This window comes from Pseudorasbora parva, chromosome 9 (genome assembly GCF_024679245.1).
Source record: "Pseudorasbora parva isolate DD20220531a chromosome 9, ASM2467924v1, whole genome shotgun sequence".
Lineage (NCBI taxonomy): Eukaryota > Metazoa > Chordata > Actinopteri > Cypriniformes > Gobionidae > Pseudorasbora > Pseudorasbora parva.
The window spans coordinates 26,196,197-26,219,689 of NC_090180.1; the positions used below are offsets into that span (position 1 = coordinate 26,196,197).

Here is a 23,493-nt window from a genome sequence, read left to right on the forward strand (position 1 = left end):
AGCCATACAAGTCTCAACACCAGGGGATCCCTTTAACATTTTTGTTCCCGTTCATAGGGAACTCCCGCTGCGTCACCGCTCTGGGAACGCCTCTGCGTGATTGCGTCGTGAAGCACGTATGTCATCAGTCCAATAGAGAGACGGAACGTCATAGGCGGGTGACGTCACTGACCCGGAAACTATAAAGCCCACCGGCAAACACACGCCTTTAGCTTCTGTTGCCTTCAACAAGCGCTCTGTGTTATCTTGTCCGTCAACTCTGTGTTTGTGTCTGAGTTCAGACTTTATTGTTTTGTTTGCACTCACACGATATCACAAATATCGTTTGTGAGATTATGGTGAGTGAACAGCAGTACAGAAAGTGTGTTCCTCCCTGCTCACGTTACATCACGAGTGGGGATACACATTTGATGTGCGTTGTTTGTTTGGGAGAGCAGCACGCGCAGTCGGCACTCGAGGGTGCCGGCTGCGAGCATTGTGAGGCGCTGCCTCTTCGCGTGCTGCGATCCCGCCGGGCGCTCTTCGAGGAGGGCGTCCCGGCTCGTGTTCCCCGCGGCACGGGTCCCGCTGTTGCCGAGGCTCAGCGGCGGCTCATGTCGTGGGGATCGCAATTGGATCTGACGGAGGGGTTTGAGACGGGCTCCGCCCTATCTCTGCCTTCACGCGGCAGATCCGGCGCCGCTTCTCTGGGTTCGGGAGCCCGCGCTGTGGTTTCTCCCGCCCGGGGGGCGGCCGCGGCGCTGCAGTTGTCTTCCTCTGAGGAGGTGGATGTCTGCAGCGTCGATGTAGGGGCTGAAGACTCGCCACTTCAGACCCCTGCTAGTGAGGAGCTTATGGAGGTTCTGAGCAGAGCAGTGGCCAAATTAAATATTGACTGGCCACATGAGCACAATGAGCGAGCCTCAGTTAAAAGCAGGCTCGACGAACGCTTTCTCCCCTCTCCCTCTGCTCAGCCTCCAAGGCGGAGCTTGCCTTTTTTCGCGGATCTCCACACTGAGGTGTCGAGATCGTGGAAGCGGCCCGTGTCTTCACGAATTTCCAGCCCTCATACGTCTGTGTATAGTAACATCGCGGGGCTGAATAGACACGGTCATGGTCTTATGCCTAGGGTAGAAGAGACGCTCGCGAGCCATCTCTCGCCTGATTCGGCATCGGCCATAAAGGCTCCATCTTTGCCCACAAGACCCCTGAAAGTCACATCTTCATTAGTGGGCAAAGCGTACTCGGCAGCAGGCCAGGCCGCTGCATGTCTGCACACCATGTCCATCGTGCAGGCATACCAGGCCGACCTGCTAAGAGACCTGGGCGAGAGCCATGAGATAGGGGCAGATATGATAAATGAGCTCCGATCTACCGCTGATCTTGCTCTCCGGGCCACCAAGGAAACGGCCAGATGCGTTGGCCGTTCTATGGCAGCCCTGGTGGCCACGGAGAGGCATTTATGGCTCAATCTCACAGAGATCAAAGAGAGAGATAAAAGTTTCCTGCTTGATGCGCCGCTGTCTCCGGGAGGCCTGTTTGGTGACGCTGTCACTACGGTTACCGACAGGTTCCTGGAGGCAAAGAAGCAATCTGCGGCGCTCAAGCAGTTTCTCCCCTGTAAGCCCCAGGTCTCATCTGCTGCTGGGCGGGAGCAGCAAGCGCCGAGTACGAGCTCCTCACATAGAGCGCAGCAAAAAATGAGCGTCGCCACCCACACACCCCCGCAAAAAGGGTGGGCCGGTGGTCGGTGCTCTCAGGCGCAGCCTTCCAAGAAAGCTGATCTGAGGACAGTGATTATTTCGAGGAAGGCTGCGTCTAAGAAGTCCTGACGCTTCCGGGCTCAGGACGGTGAGGGTGATCCCCTCTGCGGGCGGACGGTGTTTACCGCAGTATACGGTACCTGTGCGTCCGCGGTACCCTCACAGGGTCGTTCCGCCAACCCCGCCCGAGCGCCGGGCGTTGAGGGCCCTCGCAGGTCATCCGAGGATGGCATGCGCCCTCCGCGGAGGGAAATTGTGCTGCTGGGCCAGTTGTTCCCTGCCGGTTTGCCATTTCAGGGCGCTGTGCTCACGGTGGAGAGTACATCAGAGACCAGTCTTGAGAGGCTGGTACCATTAGTAGATTTTGTGTCGGAGTGGGAGAATCTGCCACATATATCTCGATGGGTGCTGTGGTGCATAAGAATTGGGTACGCCATTCAGTTCAGGTGTCATCCTTCCAGTTTCAACGGGGTCCTCCCTACGTTGGTGGGCCCCGAGAAGGCTCTGGTAATGCAATAGATGCGATAGAGAGAGTTCCCCCCCCAGACAGAGAGTCAGGCTTTTACAGCCGGTACTTCATCGTGCCAAAGAAGGATGGAGGGCTGCGACCTATTTTAGATCTTCGCGTCCTGAACAGAGCAGTAGCAAGGCTCAAGTTCAGGATGCTTACACTCAAACAGATTGTGTCTCAGATCAGGTCCGAGGACTGGTTTGTCACGATAGATCTCAAAGATGCTTACTTTCATATTTCCATCCTTCCATAGCACAGGAAGCTTCTGAGGTTCGCTTTCAGGGGAGAAGCGTACCAATATCGGGTGCTTCCCTTTGGTCTAGCCCTTTCACCCCGCACGTTCACGAAGTGTGTGGACGCTGCGCTGGTCCCCTTGCGTATGCAGGGGATCCGCGTACTCAACTACATCGACGACTGGCTGATCCTAGCACAGTCAGCTCGTCTCGCGCCTCAACATTGAGATGTTGTTCTCGCGCACATGAGGAAGTTGGGGCTGACGCTCAATTCCAAGAAGAGCGTTCTTTCTCCAGTACAGAAAATAACGTATCTAGGAGTGAACTGGGATTCGGTCTCTATGCAGGCTCGTCTGTCTCAGCCTCGCATAGGGTCGATCCTCTCAGCCAGGAAAGGGGTGAAACTAGACCAGCCACTCATTGTAAAACAGTTTCAGAGGCTGTTAGGTCTGATGGCAGCAGCGTTCAACGTAATTCCTTCGGGTCTGCTGTACATGAGGCCTTTACAGTGGTGGCTCAAAACCAAGGGCTTTTCCCTGAGGGGAACCCTTTTCGCGTGATCAAGGCAACGCGGCGGTGTCTCCACACCTTGGTCATGTGGAAGGACCCTTGGTTTCTGGCCCAAGGACCGTCGCTGGGGGCACCGTGTCAGCGTGCGTCTCTGACCACGGATGCCTCCCTGACAGGCTGGGGGGCGACCATGAGTGGTCGTTCCACCCAGGGCCTGTGGCAGGAACACCAGCATTCATGGCACATAAATTGCCTGGAAATGATGGCAGTGTTTCAGGCTGTGAAGCACTTCCTGCCATATCTCATGGGCCGGCATGTGCTTGTTCGCACAGACAGCACATCGGTGGTCTCCTATATAAATCATCAGGGGGGTCTAAGATCTCGTCGCTTATACAAGTTGGCGCGCCTTATCCTCCTGTGGGCTCAGGGAAAGTTGCTGTCAGTCAGGGCAATGTACATCCCAGGGAGCCAGAATGTGGAAGCAGACATCCTGTCTAGGCAGGGGCCGAGGCCCGGGGAGTGGAGACTCCACACCGAGGTGGTGGAGCTCCTTTGGGAGAAATTTGGCAGGGCTCACATAGACCTGTTTGCCACACACAAGAATTCTCATTGTCCGCTGTGGTTCTCCCTGTCTGTGCCAGCTCCTCTGGGACTGGATGCGATGGTACAGAAGTGGCCGAGGCTGCCCCTGTACGCCTTTCCCCCGATTGCTCTGCTTCCAGGAGTTCTAGAGAGAGTGCGTCAGGACGGGGCCCGTCTTCTGCTAGTAGCCCTGTTTTGCACGGGCCGAGTATGGTTCTCGGACATCGTGTCTCTCCTCGACAGCTCTCCCCTGGAGGTTCCGATCAGGAGGGACCTTCTCTCTCAAGCGGGTGGAGTCTTCGTGCACCCTCGCCCGGAGTTGTGGAAACTGTGGGCTTGGCCTCTGAGGGGGCCCAGCTCTGGTCTCTCGGCCGAGGTTGTTGAGACCATTCTACACTCTAGAGCTCCCTCCACGAGGAAACTGTACGCTTTGAAGTGGAGGCTCTTCACGTTGTGGTGTAGAGCTCGTCTGTGGGATCCAGTTAACTGCCCTGCGAGCGCAGTGCTAGAATTCCTGCAGGACAGATTCTCCACTGGGTTAGCCCCCTCCACATTAAAGGTGTATGTGGCGGCCATAGCTGCTTACCACACTCCTTGGGGTGGTGTTTCTTTGGGGCGACACCCTTTAGTAACTCGTTTCCTTCGTGAAACTCTGAGGTTGAGGCCTGTGACACGCACCGGAGTGCCGGCCTGGGACCTATCTATTGTCCTTCAAGGCCTTTTCGAGGCTCCCTTTGAGCCGCTCGAGGAAGTATCAGAGAAGTTTCTCACTCTAAAAACTGTTTTCTTGCTGGCTATTTCTTCCTTGAAAAGAATAGGAGATTTGCAAGCCCTCTCTGTGGCACCCTCATGCTTGGAATTTGCTCCGGGTATGGCCAAGGCCTTTCTGTTTCCCCGAGGCCCGGCTATATTCCTAAGGTTCCCACCAATCCGGTGAGACCTGTGGTGCTTCGGGCATTCTGTCCTCGTCCTTTTATGATGTCAGACCAGGAAAAATTTAATCTGCTTTGTCCCGTTCGTGCTCTCGACACTTATGTCCACAGAGCTGCCCTGTGGAGAAAATCTGAACAACTGTTCGTCTGTTACGGGTCACTCTCGAGGAGGGGGCCCGGTGTCAAAGCAGAGGATGAGCAAGTGGGTGGTCGAGGCTATCTCACTTTCGATGTGGCGGCCGGACAGCCGTCTCCTTTAGCTGTCCGGTCCCACTCCACTAGGAGTATGGCCGCCTCTCAGGCACTGTTGGCAGGGGCCTCCCTGCAGGATGTCTGCGATGCGGCAGGCTGGTCCTCACTGCACACTTTCATCCAGTTCTATGAACTGGACATTAATGCTACCCTGGGGGCTCGGGGGCTCACCTCTTAACATACACAGGCGGGCATTCGGCTCCTATGGGGACATGGGTATTCTCGTTCCCAGAGCAGTGACGCAGCGGAACTTCCCTATGAACGGGAACGTCTCGGTTACGTCTGTAACCTTAGTTCCTGGAATTGGGAATGAGACGCTGTGTCACCCGGCCATACTCCCCGTATGCCCGCAAGCACCTTGTTTTAGCCTTTTACAGAAGCTAAAGGCATGTGTTTGCCGGTGGGCTTTATAGTTTCCGGGTCAGTCACGTCTCCCACCTATGACGTTCCGTCTCTCTATTGGACTGATGACATACGTGCTTCACGACGCAATCACGGAGAGGCGTTTCCAGAGCGGTGACGCAGCATCTCGTTCCCAATTCTGGGAACTAAGGTTACAGACGTAACCGAGACGTTCTTCATTTAACATTACAAAGTTTATCATGTACAACCCATTTTGCATGCATGTAAACATAGGTTGTTTTGTTCTTTGCATGTATTGTGCTTGATTGAAATGGCATGGATTAATCACATATAAGCTACCCAGAGCGGGAAAAAAAAAACCTTTAACAAGTCAAATGTTTCTGTGAGACATAAATAAGGATACATTACCATTAAATGGACACTTTTGCTTAAATCTCCTGTTTCTCACACTTGTCTCCTGAGACAAAAATGCTAACATTTTCATATTTGTCTCCTTTAAAGATTTTGAAGAGAGCTCAACAACATCACACACTGTGCTCAGACTTTTCTCCTTAGCGAAGACACTGGAGCTCTCACACGTCTTTTCTGAAGATTCATAAGAGAGTTTAACATCATAACATACTTTGCCATACTTTTCTCATTTGGTGAGAAACACTGGAGCTCTCACGTCTGTCTTCTCTGAAGATTCATAAGAGATGACAACATCATAACATACTGTGCTCAGACTTTTCTCCTTTGGCAAGAAACATTGGAACTCCCACACCTGTCTTCTCTGAAGTTTCATAAGAGATCTCAACATCATAAAATACTGTGCTCAGACTTTTCTCCTTTAGCGAGAAACACTGGAGCTCTCATACCTCTCTTCTCTGAAGATTCATACTCAGATTCAGATTCATCTCAACATCATCACATACTGTGCTCAGATGTTTTTTCTCCTCAGTAAGACTCTGAAGCTCTCACATTTGTATCCTCTAAAGTTTAGAAGAGATCTCAACAACACACAGTGCTCAGACTTTTCTCATAAACTAAAGACTATGAACCTCTCACATTTATCTCCTCTATAGTTTTAGAAGAGACCTCAGTAAATAGAAGAAAGCTGTACAGTTTATGTGCATAGGGCACATAATTTGTTTGACAAATGTGAGAGTGCCAGAGTCTTTAACTAGAATATTCTGAGCACAATGTGTGACGTTATTGAGATCATTTATGAAATTTTAGAGGTGACAAAAGTGAGAGTTCCAGAGTATCTAGCTGAGGAGAAAAGTCTGAGCACAGCATGTGATACTGTTGAGATCTCTTCTGAAACTTTAGAGGAGACAAATATGAGCCGTCCAGTCTCTCTAGCCAAGGAGACAAATCTGAGCATAGTGAGTGATGTTACTGAGATCTCTTATGAAGCTTTAGAAGAGATAAATTTGAGAGTGTGAGTGTCTCTGGTTAAGAAAAATAGTCTGAGCACAGTGAGTGATGTTACCGAGATCTCTTATGAAGCTTTAGAGGAGATAAACGTGAGAGTGTAAGCGTCTCTGTTTAAGGAGAATAATCTGAGCACAGTGAGTGATGTTACCGAGATATCTTATGAAGCTTTAGAGGAGATAAACATGAGAGTGTGAGTGTCTCTGGTTAAGGAGAATAATCTGAGCACAGTGAGTGATCTTATCGAGATCTCTTATGAAGCTTTAGAGGAGATAAATGTGAGAGTGTGACTGTCTCTGGTTAAGGAAAATAATCTGAGCACTGTGAGTGATGTAGCTGAGATCTCTTATGAAGCTTAAAGCTGGGCATACACTGTGCGATTTCTATGGGTTTTCAGCAAGGTTACCTACTCACACTGTACGAGTAGATCGCATGTGATTTAAAGCCAAAGTTCACGATTGATGTGCTCTCACTGGCCCTCATTTATCAAAAGTGCGTACACCAAATTTCCAGCATACACCTTGCGTACACCCAAACCCACGGTGACTTTGAGATTTATCAATATGGACGTTGGCGTACGGCACGCTCAAATCCTACGCCAGCTCAGGAGGTGGTGTACGCACGTTTGAGTTAGTGGGAAAATGCGCAGTAAAACAAGTCATAACACCACAAAACGCACTGACAAGATATGCTATATGACCCACTGTTAAAAACCATAACAACAACATTCAGTGTTTATTGTGCAACATGAACGTCAATGTTTAATTTGTGTGACTTTACCAAAGCGTTTGATTTGTAGGCTTATGTATTCCTCCAGTCGCGAGCCAGTGCGCTTTATCGGACGTTTCAGGCCCGCCTTACCCGGCAGCTGCGCACGGACTGGGACTAAAATAATTCAGACTGACAAAATAATAAAAATGACCTTCTTCTTTTAAATAATAATAAAATCAATAAAAACGACATTCTTCTTCTAAATAATAAGTGTCATTAATAATAATAATAATAATAATAATAATAAGAAGAAGAAGAAGAAGAAGAAGAAGAAGAAGAAGAATCTTACAAATTGTCATGTAATTATTAATGTGAATGGTACTCCACATCACATCATCATCACTGTCGTACACCCCAATACATGCCGTGATACGAAATTAAATGCTAATTGTTTCAAAACGTGCTGTAAAATAATGCATTGTGATGGTAATTTATCATCCAAACAGCTATTTAAACTGCTGTAGTGCTCAACTTCTCAACCCCCACACTATTAAGAGTACTCGTAATTTGGGTCCATATTTTGTTTGTGTGGGTGCCTTTATTCCCACTCTTTATACTCTTAAATAAAACAATTTCGTTATTTTTATCCACTTCCCTGGTGATGGTCTCGATGGGCGCGTCTCAATCATCTCACTAGTTCAGTAGTCAGAGCACTGATCAGGGAGTCAGCCCATTGACTTATGTCCTAATCAGTGCCCTGACTAGTGGACTAGTGAGATGATTGAACGCGCCCGATCTCCACGTCGGAGAAGTTTCGCTTCTTTGCCGTCTTTCGTGTGTCCATGGCGTAAAATGAGGGTGTGCGGGAGGTGGAGACTTGAATATATAGGGGCATGTTATTCTAATGACGATCGTTTTCAGCCACGGGAATTATCAAGGGCAAGTATTGCGTACACCTGAATTGCCGAGGTGCGCACAGTTTCATAAATCAGGCGGTGAGAGGAGTGTAAGCATAATCTTACGCCAACATATACACCCGTTTCTACGCAAGATTGATAAATGAGGGCCACTGTGCGGTCCGACCGCCGAGCGCGTCTTGACTGCTCACAATGTACGGGTAAAAAATGCACAATAAAACCCCCGTGGCGACGAAAGACCATGGTGTATTATAGAGAGGTAAATGCATCAGCTATTGATATCAAGAGTATTTAGAATTTATGTATAAAATTATTATTATTATTAGAGTAGGCCTACTTTTATTATTAAATTGATATTACATTAATTTGCCCCCTCCCCCCAACAATAATGCATAATCGGCACACTGCATAATAAAATAATGGATAGATTACTCCTCACTATTTAAAAACATTTAGCCCGATTAAACAAGGAATTATAGGTCTAATTATATGATTATACTGTCAAAACACTGCAATAATAATGTCCGTCTCAATGAAAAGTAAGAGCAGATTTATCTAAAAACAACTTGTTTAACACAAAATGGGCCTTATTCTTTTCTATTTTTTTCTCACAATATGGACCAAAATAGAAATATTAAGAAAATAAATAAGAAATAAAATAAGGCAATAGGCTACGTTATCAGTATGTTGAATTACATGTATCTCTCGTTGTCTGAGAATATGCGCCGAAAGCTTGTCAGATTTTACTTTCACTTTCTGTAGTGAATAATTGACTGGGTTTGAGACTGTGTTTGAGACTGCGTTTAAACTGCGCATTGCGTGATATCCACTGACTCGCGTTCATGAAGAAAAAGAACGTCTCGGGTTATGAATATAACCCATGTTCCCTGAGAGGGAACGTGACACTGCGTCATCGTAGATGACACATCGGGGAACGCCCTCGGCGTGACGCTGCTGAGTTCATATCAAAAAAGTCCAATCTTGATTGGTGTTGCGTGATGACGTAACGAGTGACGGCATACCCGGAGGTATAAAGGGACGCAGGCACAAGCAAACGCAGCTTACTGCTATGAAGCGGGACGCTCTGTAGATAGGCGGGGCTACAAGACGCAGTGTCTCGTTCCCTCTCAGGGAACATGGGTTATATTCATAACCCGAGATGTTCCCTTTATCAAGGGAACTCGCACTGCGTCATCTTAGATGACACATTGGGGAACGAGTACCCACTAGTCCTCGCCTATCTTGGGCCCCATGATATGGACCGGAGTGCATAATCAGGGGGCGAGCACCCTAGCGCCTGGCGTCGCCGGGAGGTGCAGACAGTAATATCTCACGAAAGTATGCGATGTGGCCATCCCAGCCGCCTCGCAAATCTCTTGCAAAGAAGCTCCGGAAAGGAGGGCTACCGAGGAGGCCATGCCCCTGGTAGAATGAGCCCTCACGGCTATAGGTGAAGGCAAGTTGCGCACCTGATAGGCCGTGGCTATTGCCTGGACAATCCAGTTACTAATAGTCTGTTTTTCCGCAGGCAGCAATTTCCTAGGTGGACCAAAGCACACTAACAACTGATCTGACTTCCTCCACTGGGCAGACCTCTCCAAATAAATCCTCAATGCCCGCACCGGGCAGAGGAGGTGAAGCCTGCCCTCATCAGCCGTCACATGAGGTGGGGGATGAAAAGCCTGGAGAACCACCGACCGTACCGCATTAGACGGTAACTTGGGAACGTATGCCGGGATCGGTCGCAAGATAGCTTTCACTCCGCCTGGGGCAAACTCCAAGCAATTGGGTGTGACTGCCAATGCCTGAAGGTCCCCCACTCTCCTCAGAGAGGTGATGGCTAAGAGAAAAGCTACCTTAAGCGTAAGGTTCTTGGCCTCAGCCAACTCCAGCGGTTCGAAGGGGGCCTCAACCAACCCTTCGAGCACCACTGCCAGATCCCACGCAGGGATCCTGGAACGAGCCACAGGTCTCATCCTCCGCGCTCCTCGGAGGAACTGTACAACCAGATGGTGCCTCCACAGAGGTCCTTCAACTAACTGTGCGTGGAAAGCTCCTATCGCTACCACATACACCTTAAGTGTGGACGGGGTAAGCCCGGCGGAAAACCGATCTTGCAGAAACTCCAGTACTGAAGCCACAGCGCAGTTAACTGGGTCTACTTCACGGTCTCTACACCACATGGAAAACACTCTCCACTTCAAGTTGTACAGCCTCCTGGTGGAAGGAGCCCTGGAGCTGAGTATAGTCTCCATGACACCTGCTGACAGACCTTCCTCTATGAGCTCTGCCCCCTCAGGGGCCAGGCCCACAGGTTCCATAACTCTGGCTGGGGGTGAAAGATTGAGCCCCCCGCCTGAGTCAACAGATCCCTCCTCAGAGGAATCTGCCACGGAAGGTCGTCTAGCAGGTCCATAATGTCGGAGAACCATACCCTGGTCGGCCACCGGGGTGCTATCAGAAGCAGGCGAATGCCTTCCCGGCGGACATGCTCCAGAACTCCAGGGAGCAGAGCAATCGGGGGAAATGCGTACAGACGCAGCCTCGACCACGCCAGTGACATGGCATCCAGGCCCAACGGAGCCGGACGCCTGAGGGAGAACCAAAGTGGACAGTGGGTCGTCTCTCGAGACGCAAACAAATCCACTTCCATTTGGCCAAACCTCTCGCATATGGCCTCCACCACCTCTGGATGGAGACGCCACTCCCCGGGCCTCAGCCCCTGCCTCGACCGGATGTCTGCTCCCTGGTTTTGGGACCACAGGAGGACCTGATGCGCCAGTCTGTACAGAGGGCGCGATCTCAGACCCCCCTGATGATTTAGATACGATACTACGGCAGTGTTGTCGGATCGTATCAGGACATGGTGGCCGCGAAGGTCCTCGAGAAAACTCCTCAGAGCTTTCCAGACCGCCAGCATCTCTAGGCAGTTGATGTGCCATGAAGCATGCTGGGCTGTCCAAGGACCTCTCACTCCTCGGCCTTCCATGACCGCGCCCCAAACAGTAAGGGATGCATCTGTTGAAACGGTTTTCCGGCAACATGATGCTCCCAATACCAGCCCCAGGGACAGAAACCAAGGTTTCTTCCATATAACGAGGGAACGAATGCATTTGCACGTTACCCTGATCATACAGAAGGGATTCCCCTTCGGGAAAAACCCCTAGGTTCTCTGCCACCACTGTAGTGGTCTAATGTGGAGCAGGCCGAGCGGAATCACACTGGACGCTGCTGCCATGAGACCCAGCAGTCTCTGGAACTGCTTGACAGTGATGCTGTGGCCCAACCTTATACTGGAGACTTCCGCCCGTATGGTCTCGATATGTGCGGGTGACATGTGTGCCCGCATCGTTACCGAGTCCCACACTATTCCCAGGAACATGATTCTCTGGGAGGGCGTCAACGCGCTCTTCTTCGCGTTGAGTCTCAGTCCCAAGCACCTCATGTGGGCTAGAACAGCATCTCGATGCTGAACTGCCATATCGTAAGATCTGGCCATGATCAGCCAGTCGTCGATATAATTCAGTACACGGATGCCCTGGAGTCTTAGCGGAGCCAGGGCTGCGTCCATGCACTTTGTGAAGGTGCGAGGTGACAAGGCTAGGCCAAAGAGAAGGACCCGATATTGGAACGCTTCGCCCCCGAAAGCGAACCTCAGGAACTTCCTGTGACTGGGAAGGATGGATATATGGAAGTAAGCGTCCTTTAGATCTATCGTGACGAGCCAGTCCTCGAACTGGATCTGACTCACGATAACAGGAATAGTTAGCATCCTGAACCTGTATCTCCTCAGAGACCGATTCAGAAGCCTGAGATCTAAAATTGGACGCAACCCCCCATCCTTCTTGGGGACTATGAAGTACCGGCTGTAGAACCCGACCTCCCTCTCTGGCGGTGGGACCCTTTCTATCGCCCCTTTTACCAGCAGAGAGTGTACTTCCTGCCCCATTACCCCCACCTGCTCGGGACCGACCACCGTCCAGACTATCCCCCCAAATTTTGGGGGAGGAACTCTGAACTGCAGTCTGTAGCCCCGTTCTACAGTGCGCAGGGCCAACACAGAGATATTCGGAAGGCATGACCATGCGCCGAGATACTCTGATAAGGGCACCAGCCTCTCGAGGCTGGTCTGGGGTATCGACCAAACCTCTCCTTCGACCCCCTGAAGCGGATAACTGGCAGGGACTAGTCGAGGTAGATTTTCGGTGTGCGAACGCATTCGCTGCTCTGCCGCAGATTTTATATGTGCTGGCCAGAGCCATGCGCGAACGTGAGGAAATGACGTGGCCCGGAACCCTTTTGACTGCGGGAGCACAACATCGATTTCCCGAGAGCTCCGGGGGGAGAACGACCTCGGTCGCTCCGCCCCGTGGGGGACAGCTCTCAGCGGCCCTGCCGCAGCTAGGACAGCTTGGAAGCCTTCTTAGCCTGAATGACCTCCCTCAGGTCGGTCTTCGGCTTCAAAGACTTCCTGCGAGAGCGCCGCTTCTTCTGCCAAGCTCCCTCAGGAGGGGCACGAGAAGCGACGCTCTGCTTTTGCACCTCACGGTGCAAGAAGCCCTGTGCCTGCTGAGACTGCCCACTCGAGCCAGCCCTGCTGGAGGAGCCCCAGCGGCGAGGGATGAACTGGCTGAATGCGGCAGCCTGCTTTTTCACCTCCTGAAACCTCTCGACGACGGTGCTCACAGCGCCGCCGAAAAGGTCAGAAGGCAAAATCGGGGAATCAAGGAGAAAGTGTCTGTCTCTCTCCCTGATCCCCAACAGGTTAAGCCAGAGATGCCTCTCCGCGCACACAAAACCCGCCATGGAGCGGCCGATAGCACGGGCCGCCTCTTTGGTGACGCGGAGAGACAAATCCGCTGCCTTCCTCAGCTCGGTCACATCCTCCGGGGAGGGACCCTCGCCCTCATCGAGCTCCTTCAATAAGTCCGCTTGGTAGGCCTGCAGAACCGCGAGAGTGTGCAGGCACCCACCAGCGCGGATGTCTCTCGGCATGGTTTCGAGGGCAATGCCGGGGTCTTCAATGAAGCTGCTGTAGTCAAACGCACTGAGAAGGGTTTTTCCCACGCCCTACACAGCTCACTGTGCAGGTCGGGGAAAAATGGCAGACCCCGGCGTGGAGGCTGGGCTCGTCGCTTGAAGAAGCGCTCGTCCAGCTTATTTTGGCAGCTGGACGTGCACCTCTTCTTGTGGCCAATCTAGACTAAGCTTGGCCACAGCGCGAGTCAAAACCTCCATGAGCTCCTCCATAGCCTGCGAGTCGGGTGGCGACTGCCCCACTGCGACGGCTTCGGTGCTCATCGTCAATGACCCCTTAGAATCGGACAGCATGAGCACCTGATCCTCCGCCTCGTGGGAAGAAGCCGCAGCGCGGGCTTCCACACGTGGCGGACGATCCTCTGAATCGTCAGAGGAAGAGAGAGATGCCTCAACATTCCCTAATCCTGCAGACAGATCCATCTGCGAGCCCCACAATCTGCGGCACCGCTCTGCCTCGGCAACAGCGGGCCCAGAACCGCGAGGCTCGCGAGGCTGGCCGACCTCGTCAATGAGCGCCAGCCGCAAGCGCATCACTCTCAGCGGCAGCTTATCACATTCGCCGCAAGCCGCTCCCTCGAGAGCGGCCCAGAAGTGCTGCACGCCAAGACACTGCACACAGAGCTGATGTGTGTCCGTGCCCGAAATAAAACGCGGACAGGGAGGCACACACCATCTGAATTGCTCGCTCGCCATTCTCTAATGATAATGAAAGCCCTACGGGACAAACAACACCAAAAAGACAGACAGAACACAGAGTGCGACCGCTGAAAGCAGGAAGCTGCGTTTGCTTGTGCCGGCATCCCTTTATACCTCCGGGTATGCCGTCACTCGTTACGTCATCACGCAACACCAATCAAGATTGGACTTTTTTGATATGAACTCAGCAGCGTCATGCCGAGGGCGTTCCCCGATGTGTCATCTACGATGACGCAGTGCGAGTTCCCTCGATAAAGGGAACACATTGCAACATAACATTGTGTCAAGATGGACAAAGTTAAATATTAATTAATATTAAAAAATATAAATAAAAATAAAATGTGAAAGTAAAACAAGTAAATTAATGATCAACAAGCTAAATGAATAAGATGCACTGGATATATACAACACAAACTGGAGGCACAACAGTTTACTTAATTTCTCCTATTTGATAGCTGCCTACTCAACAGCAGTTCAAATAATGAAAAGACAATGCAGAAAATCTGAACGAAAGTGGCGGAAGACAAAACTTGTAGTCCATTATAACATCTATAAAGACAGCCTACATGCTTTCAATGTTGAACTAGGCAAAGCTAGACAGACCTTCTTCTCAAATATTATAAACAAACACATAAACAACACGCACACTCTTTTTGCTACTGTAGACAGACTAACAAACCCCCTGAGTCACATTCCCAGAGAAATGCTATCAGACAGCAAATGCAGCGAGTTTGCTTCCTTCTTCTCAGAGAAAATCAAAAATATCAGAAAGGCAATCAGCACATCCTTGAGTTGCTCTGGGGTCAGACAGATCAGACCAAAACCTCAGAAAATTACTATGTCTGATTTCGAAAAAATTGGCGGTAAAATTTTAGAAGACACAGTACAGCATCTTAAAACATCAACCTGCGCCCTTGACGCACTCCCCACTTCTTTTTTCAAAAGTGTGTTTAACTGTTTGGAAGCAGATCTCCTAGAAGTGGTGAACTCCTCACTTCTCTATGGGACTTTTCCAAACGCCCTTAAAACTGAAATAGTTAAGCCTTCTTCTTAAAAAGAGAAATCTGGATAACTCCATACTGAGCAACTACAGACCAATCTCAAATCTCCCCTTCATAGGCAAAATCATTGAAAAAGTTGTTGTCAATCAACTAAACAAATTCTTAAACTCAAACGGATTGACCACAACATATTTCTTGACAGGCTGGAAAACTGGGCCGGGCTTTCGGGGATGGTCCTCAGATGGTTCAGATCATACTTAGAAGGGAGAGGTTATTATGTGAGTATAGGTGACCATAAGTCTGAGTGGACGTCCATGACATGCAGAGTTCCACAAGGGTCAATTCTAGCACCACTCCTGTTTAACATGTATATGCTGCCACTCAGCCAAATAATGAAAAATAACAACATTGCTTACCACAGCTATGCTGACGACACCCAGCTCTACTTAGCACTATCACCTAATGACTACAGCCCCATGACTCCCTGTGCAAATGCATTGATGAAGTTTACAACTGGATGTGCCAAAACTATCTTCAGTTAAACAAAGACAAAATTGAAATCACTACATTTGGAAACAAAGATGAAATTCTCAAGGTGAACGCATATCTTGAGGTGAAAGGTCTGATAACAAAAAATCAAGTCAGGAATCTTGGTGTGATTTTGGAGTCAGACCTGAGTTTCAGTAGTCATGTCAAAGCAATAACTAAATCAGCATACTATCATCTGAAAAATATTGCAAGAATTAGATGCTTTGTTTCCAGGCAAGACTTAGAGAAACTTGTTCATGCTTTCATCGCCAGTAGGATGGACTATTGTAATGACCTTCTCACCGGCCTTCCCAAAAAGACCATTAGACAGCTGCAGCTCATACAAAACGCTGCTGCCAGGATTCTGAGCAGAACCAGAAAATATGACCATATCACACCAGTCCTTAGGTCTTTACACTGGCTTCCAGTTACATCTAGGATCGATTTTAAAGTACTATTACTTGTTTATAAATCACTCAATGAGCTAGGACCTCAATACATTGCAGATATGCTGATTAAATACAAACCCAACAGATCACTCAGATCAGCAGGATCAAGTCAGTTAGAAATACCAAGAGTTCATTCAAAGCAAGGATAGTCTGCTTTTAGCTATTATGCCAGCCGTAGTTGGAACCAGCTTCCCGAACAGATTAGATGTGCTCCAACAGTAGCCACATTCAAATCCAGACTCAAAACACATCTGTTTAGCTGTGCATTTACTGAATGAGCACTGTGCCATTGTACGTCCGACTGATTGCACCTTATCTATGCATCATTTTTTTAAATTCTTTTTATAACTGTTTTAGTTTACCTGTTTTTTTCTTTGTTTATCATAATTTTATTATTTTTAATTCTCTTTACATTGTATTCTTTTTCTTATGCATTTTTTATCCCTATTTTAATTCCTTTCTATGTAAAGCACTTTGAATTGCCATTGTGTATGAAATGTGCTATATAAATAAACTTGCCTTGCCTTGCCTTGCCTTACATAATTAAAGATCTCCCTCTTTTTGTTTTCTTCCTTAATGCTTTTAAAAATTAAATGGTTGAACTTCTGCTTTCACGCAGGCGCAGTGAGGGGAAATACGGCAATCAGTTCGTGGCTTTGCTTCAACTGTGCGATAACCTCACGAGTGTCGAGCAGAATTTCTGACACGCCAGAAATTCATCCGACCATCCGATTCCCGATAGTGAGAGGTTTGTCACCCCTCGTTTCCCCCTGTACACTGCACGAAAACCTCGCGACAAACAACGCACGATAAACCTGAAAATCGTCCCGACCCAAAAAAAGAGTCGCACGAGTCAGAATTCGGCTCGACATCGGACGAAAATCGCACAGTGTATGCCTGGCTTAAGAGGAGATAAACGTCAGAGTGTGAGTGTCTCTGCACAGCAAAAAATATGTTGGGAGATTATCACCACGGGTGTTAAAATTATCACTTTCCGGGTGAACATACAGGTCCATCTTTGTTAAAACAACACTGAAGAAAGTGTTTGTTATACAAACCCTGTGTGGTAACACTTTAGAATACTGTTTCTTACTTAATGCATAACTAATAAAGAGTTACTGCAGTACTAATTAATAATTCTTCATTAACACTCAAGTCACTAATATTAACTACTAAGGAATGCGTGTTAACTAATCAATATGTAATAGCATTTTTTAATTGTGTTAAGTATCAATTAGTTAATCAGTAACTATTCAATTCAGTCATGCCTCCTTAAGAACTACTATTAAGTAACTACTAATTCAGCTTCACAAGGAAAAACTATTAAGTAAGTACTAATTACCAGTATCAGATCGAGGCCCTTTCTTCTTCTTTAGTACTAATGTTGTTAGATAAATGTACTACTGTTATGTGTACTATATGTAAATATTCATTTACATTCACTCGCAAATGTGCCGATTAATGTTTCTGTCTGTGTGTGTCCCCACGCTATAATGTTGCAGTTCTTGCAGCATTAAATCAGAGAAAAAGTACACAGATTCATGAGTGCACATGCAGAGTGCACAAAATGTGAGCGCACACGCAATTTCTGTGAGTCCAGTTTTGTGCAAGAGAATGGATTGAGATTCCGCTTGTAAGCAGAGATTTGTTGCTTGTAAACTTGATGTGCTCTCGTGGTACAATATTAATACTACATTAATAAGGATGTTGATGATTTATTTTTATTTTTATGTAAGTATTGTCTGCAACCAGAAGTTCAGGACGGAACCCCATCCCCAATCTAAGTGCCGTGCCAACATGGCTCAGGCATTTTATGTTTATGTGATACCAAATGATTTCTGTATTTAAGGCAATGACAGGGGGAAATGAGAATACAGGGACCCTATGAGTCATTAAAAAAGAATTACCAAATAGTTCTCAAGGAGTTACTTAGAACCTGGAACAGTATTCTAAAGTGAAAACATAGCCTAAGGAACCCATTCATAATTAATGAAGAATTACCAAATAGTTAATAGTTAAATAATTAAGCCTAACTACCAATATAGTACAATATAGTACCTAATACAGTACTAATAAGGAAATTTGACCCTCAATTCTAAAGCGAAATTTTATCCTCAATTATGGTAGTAATTTATATAAGTTAATAAGCAGCTTCTACAGACACAAAACATATTTTTTGTCTATTTGGATAAATGGTGAAAGGTACAACATGAACGTATTGGCAACATTTAAACAAAGGTGTTTTTACCTCAAAATACATAAAATATATTTTATATCATATAAAAATTTCCTTTTACCATTTTATAGATACATGTTACTTCCCTAAACACAAACATAACAATTTTACAGAGACTAAAAATGACAATACAACTTAATGGGTTAATGGGCAATATAGCATTACAATTATATTTTGAGCCCCAAATCTCACTCAAACCTCTAAACCTACACATAACCATTTAAAAAAAAAAATGAAAATATATAAAGAAAAACATAACTAACAAAAGTGTAATCACAATCATTTATTTATTGTGAAAATGTCAAAAGCGGTACCAATAGTAGTCTGAGTGACGATGTGTTGCAGTCGCAGTCCTCTCTGGTGATATAGTTTGTATGAGGTAACGTTACAGAGAATTTAAGTTATTTAATTTAAGTGAAGTTAATAAACGTAATTTCGGGAGGAGTACGCCCATCTAATCTTTCAATTAATACCAAGGTATAAAACCAGCAGCTTACCTCTTCCCCTTTTTGGTTCCTGAAGCATCCCTCCTCCTCCCCTGCTCCTCCTTTTGTACACCACATTGGTGGTGGTTGAGGAGAGATCCCTGACACGAGTGTAAAGCGCTTTGGGTGTACAGTAGTACATATGAAAGCGCTATATAAATGACTCATTCATTCATTATTTTATTCATTCAATTTGCCTGTTATAGGGGGGCAATCGGAGCTCGGCTAGAATATCCTCTCCGAGCCCCTCTATAGCAGACAGCAAGCCAAATCTGTTTACCACTTTCACTAAGATTATATGGGCACACAAACTCGTGAAACTTAATCCCACTATTTGAAGGCGTGCGCGTTTCTCATTCACCACAGACTAAAAACTAAAACACGGCTTGTCGCAATCTGTGACGAAGCAAGCGAGAGCCAATGAGCGTTTGATATCACTGCCGTAAAACGCAATGTTTGAATTCCCAATGAGCGCGGGATTTGTTTACAGTCACTTTTGAAGAGAAAGATGGAGCGCGGGATTTGTTTACGGCCGCTATTGAAGAGAAAGATGGAGAACGCTGGATAAAGAAGTTCCTCGTATGGATTCTAAAGATGTGGATTACACCGAACGAATTAAATTGGTGTCTTTTGTGAATTTATGTTGCGTTTTGGTGTACTTTCTAGTCATTGTGGCCCATGGCAAGCAAAATAAGTATTAAATGATAAATCATCGTTAAATGATTACAAAAATCTTATTCATTTTAGGGTTTAAAGGTGTAGTTTGTTTAATGTAAATCCTTTGAACTGAGTGTGCAGCAGAATGTTTATTGCTTTTAATGTTTTACGTATTAGATTCATGTAGAACCACGCTTTACATAAAAATACACAGCTGCTAAACAATAAGAACTTATCTTTCGAATAGAGGGTCAAATTGCCTTTATTAGTACTGTATTAATGGTAGTTAGGTTTAATTAGTGGCTTATTCTAGTTAGTAAACTTAAATATCATTCAATAAGTGTCATAATTAATGAGGATAAAACTTTCACTTTAGAATTGAGGGTCAAATTTCCTTATTAGTACTGTACTAATGGTAGTTAGGCTTAATTATTTAACTATTAACTATTTGATAATTCTTTATTAATTATGAATGGGTTTCTTATGTTTTCACTTTAGAATACTGTTCCAGGTTCTAAGTAACTCCTTGAGAACTATTTGGTAATTCTTCATTAATTATGAATGGGTTCCTTAGGCTATGTTTTCACTTTAGAATACTGTTCCAGGTTCTAAGTAACTCCTTGAGAACTATTTGGTAATTCTTCATTAATTATGAATGGGTTTCTTATGTTTTCACTTTAGAATACTGTTCCAGGTTCTAAGTAACTCTGTGATAACTATTTGGTAATTCTTCATTAATTATGAATGGGTTCCTTATGTTTTCACTTTAGAATACTGTTCCAGGTTCTAAGTAACTCCTTGAGAACTATTTGGTAATTCTTTTTTAATGACTCATAGGGCCCCTGTATTCTCATTTTCCCCTCAGTCATTGCCTTAAATACAGAAATCCTTTGGTATCACATAAACATAAAACGCCTGAGCCATGTTGGCAAGGCACTTAGATTGGGGATGGGGTTCCGTCCTGAACTTCTGGTTGCAGACAATACTTACATAAAAAAAAAAATTAAAAAAATCATCAACATTCTTATTAATGTAGTATTAATTTTGTACCACGAGAGCACATCAAGTTTACAAGCAACAAATCTCTGCTTACAAGCGGAATCTCAATCCATTCTCTCGCACAAAACTGGACTCACAGAAATTGCGTGTGCGCTCACATTTTGTGCACTCTGCATGTGCACTCATCTGTGTACTTTTTCTCTGATTTAATGCTGCAAGAACTGCAACATTATAGCGTGGGGACACACACAGACAAAACCATTAATCGGCACATTTGCGAGTGAATGTAAATGAATATTTACATATAGTACACATAACAGTAGTACATTTATCTAACAACATTAGTACTAAAGAAGAAGAAAGGGACTCGATCTGATACTGTGCATCACTGTTAATTAGTAGTTACTTAATAGTTTTTCCTTGTGAAGCTGAATTAGTAGTTACTTAATAGTAGTTCTTAAGGAGGCATGACTGAATTGAATAGTTACTGATTAACTAATTGATACTTAACACAATTAAAAAATGCTATTACATAATTGATTAGTTAACACGCATTCCTTAGCAGTTAATATTAGTGACTTGAGTGTTAATGAAGAATTATTCATTAGTACTGCAGTAACTCTTTATTAGTTATGCATTAAGTAAGAAACAGTATTCTAAAGTGTTACCCACTGTGTTAGTGTCACCCAAGGTGTTGAGAAATGTATTACTCATAAGTGTACATTTAACAATTTATGGTGATTAATCTCACACACCCAGTGTATTTAATGTTTATTTAATGTAAATACTTAATTTAAAATGGCACTGTGAATGAAATGTAAAACAAGATTATATATATATATATAGATAGATAGATAGATAGATAGATAGATAGATAGATAGATAGATAGATAGATAGATAGATAGATAGATAGATAGATAGATAGATAGATATTATTTTTATTTATTTTCCCCCAAAAAATCTAGTGACTATATACAAATTTATTTGAATATTTATTGAAATTGTAATATATCAATTCCATTACATTTATGTATTTGGTAGACACTTTTATCCAAAGAGACTTACACTGCATTCAATACCATTTAAAAAAAAAAAAAAACATTTTTGTCAGTTCTTGCTTTCACCGGGAATCGCTTCAGTAAAGCCATTATTGTCACACATACAATTGAATAAAACAGTCTTGTTATACTCCAATGCTATAACATCTTACCATGATAAATCTCTACTGCGTTTTAAACAAGATTAAACAAAGAAACATTCCTCTAGTAATTTTTTAATTGAAAATACAAAAATTCAACATTGTATATCTTAAATCAACCTTAATGTTAACGCAGTTCACACTGTCACCGAGAGGTTCCAGGAGTCAAAGAAACAAGCTGCGGCGCTGAAGCAGTTTCTCCCTCTCCGGGTCCAGGTCCCTGGGGCTGCTGCTGACACCAAGCAGCTCAAGCCGAGTACGAGCTCCACTCACAGGGCTTAACAGAAGCAGAGCGTCACCACCCGAACTCCCCCTCAGCGTGGGGACGAGGGCCAGGCTGATCTGAGGACCGTCCTGATCGCCAAGAAGGCCTCGTCTAAGCGTTCCTGACGCCAGAAGCGTCAGGACGCTGAGGGTGGTTCCCCCCGTAGGGAAACGGTGTTTACCCCTGCCAACGGTACCCGTTTCCCTGCGGCGCCCTCTGGGGGCCGTGCTGCCAACCCCGCCACAATGCCGGGGCGCGTTCGTTTTCCGCGGGCCACCCCTCGGGGGGCTCCCGAGCAGTCAAGTCAGTTGTTCCCTGCCGGTTCGCCGCTTCAGGGCGCTGTGCTTGCTGTTCAAAGTACACCAGAGGTTCCCTTAGTATTAGACTCGATTTTCTAGTCGAGTGGAAACGTCAAATATATCTCGTTGGGTCCTGCAGATAATCAAAAGGGGGTACGCCATTCAATTCAAAAGGCGGCCACCTCCTTTCAGCGGTGTCCTACCCACAGAGGTGGGCCCGGAGCAGGCTCTGGTAATGGCGCAGGAAGTAGAGACACTCCTGCGAAAGGGGGCTATAGAGAGGGTTCCTCCTCCCGGCAGGGAGTCTGGGTTTTACAGCCATTACTTCATCGTGCCAAAGAAGGATGGGGGCTTACGCCCGATATTTGATCTGCGCCTATTAAATCGCTCAGAGGACAAGCTCAAGTTCAAGATGCTCACACTCAAACAGATTGTATCGCAGATCAAATCGGAGGATTGGTTTGTCACCATAGACCTCAAAGATGCGTATTTTCATGTCTCCATCCTTCCACATCACAGGAAGTTCCTGAGGTTTGCCTTCGGGGGAGAGGCATACCAATATCGGGAACCTCCCTTCGGTCTAGCACTGTCACCCCGCACATTCACCAAGTGTGTGGATGCAGCTCTGGTGCCGTTGCGTCTGCAGGGCATCCGCATACTGAACTATATCGACGACTGGCTGATTCTAGCGCATACAGAACAGATGGCGGTTCAGCATCGAGATGCTGTTCTCGCACACATGTCGAAATTGGGGTTGAGGCTGAACGCCAAGAAAAGTTTGCTTTCTCCGGCTCAGAGAACTACTTTTCTAGGTGTGAACTGGGACTCAGTAATTATGCGGGCGCAATTATCGCCAACACGCATAACATCGATCCTGGCAGCAGTCAAAGAACTGAAGCTAGACCGGGCCATCACTGTGAAGCAGTTCCAGAAACGGTTAGGTCTCATGGCAGCAGCGTCCAACGTGATACATTTTGGCCTACTGAACATGAGGCCGCTACAGTGATGGCTCAGAACAAAAGGATTCTCCCCGAGGGGAAATCCGCTCCGCACGATCAAAGTCACGCGGCGATGCCTACGTGCTCTGGTCATGTGGAAAAACCTGGGGTTTCTGTCCCAGGGTCCCGTGTTGGGGGCTCATGTTCGTCACGTAACGCTAACGACAGACGCCTCTCTCACGGGCTGGGGGGCGACCATGAGTGGCCGTTCATCCCAGGGTCTATGGCAGGAACACCAGCGACACTGGCACATAAATCGGCTAGAGATGCTCGCTGTGTTTCTTGCATTGAAACAGTTTCTGCCCGACCTCAGGGGCCATCATGTGTTAGTCAGGACAGACAACACATCGGTGGTCGCCTATATAAATCACCAGGGGGGTCTGAGGTCCCGTCCACTGGACAAATTGGCACGTCGGATCCTCCTGTGGGCCCAGGGGAAACTGCTGTCCATCAGAGCAGTTTATATCCCAGG

At 46.6% G+C, this 23,493-nt stretch overlaps 1 protein-coding gene across 10 annotated transcripts in view; it reads left to right on the forward strand.

Annotated features, from left to right (window-relative positions):
• Positions 1-23,493, forward strand: part of gjc2 (gap junction protein gamma 2) — a 469,070-nt gene that overhangs the window by 278,515 nt on the left and 167,062 nt on the right. For 2 of the 10 annotated variants that reach the window (XM_067452133.1, XM_067452134.1), the window contains exon 3: positions 16,503-16,631. The exons of the other annotated variants lie outside the window; for them this stretch is intronic. The gene's annotated coding sequence lies outside the window, so the exon portion shown is untranslated. The remainder of the gene's footprint in view (positions 1-16,502; positions 16,632-23,493) is intronic. 10 annotated transcript variants of the gene reach the window in all.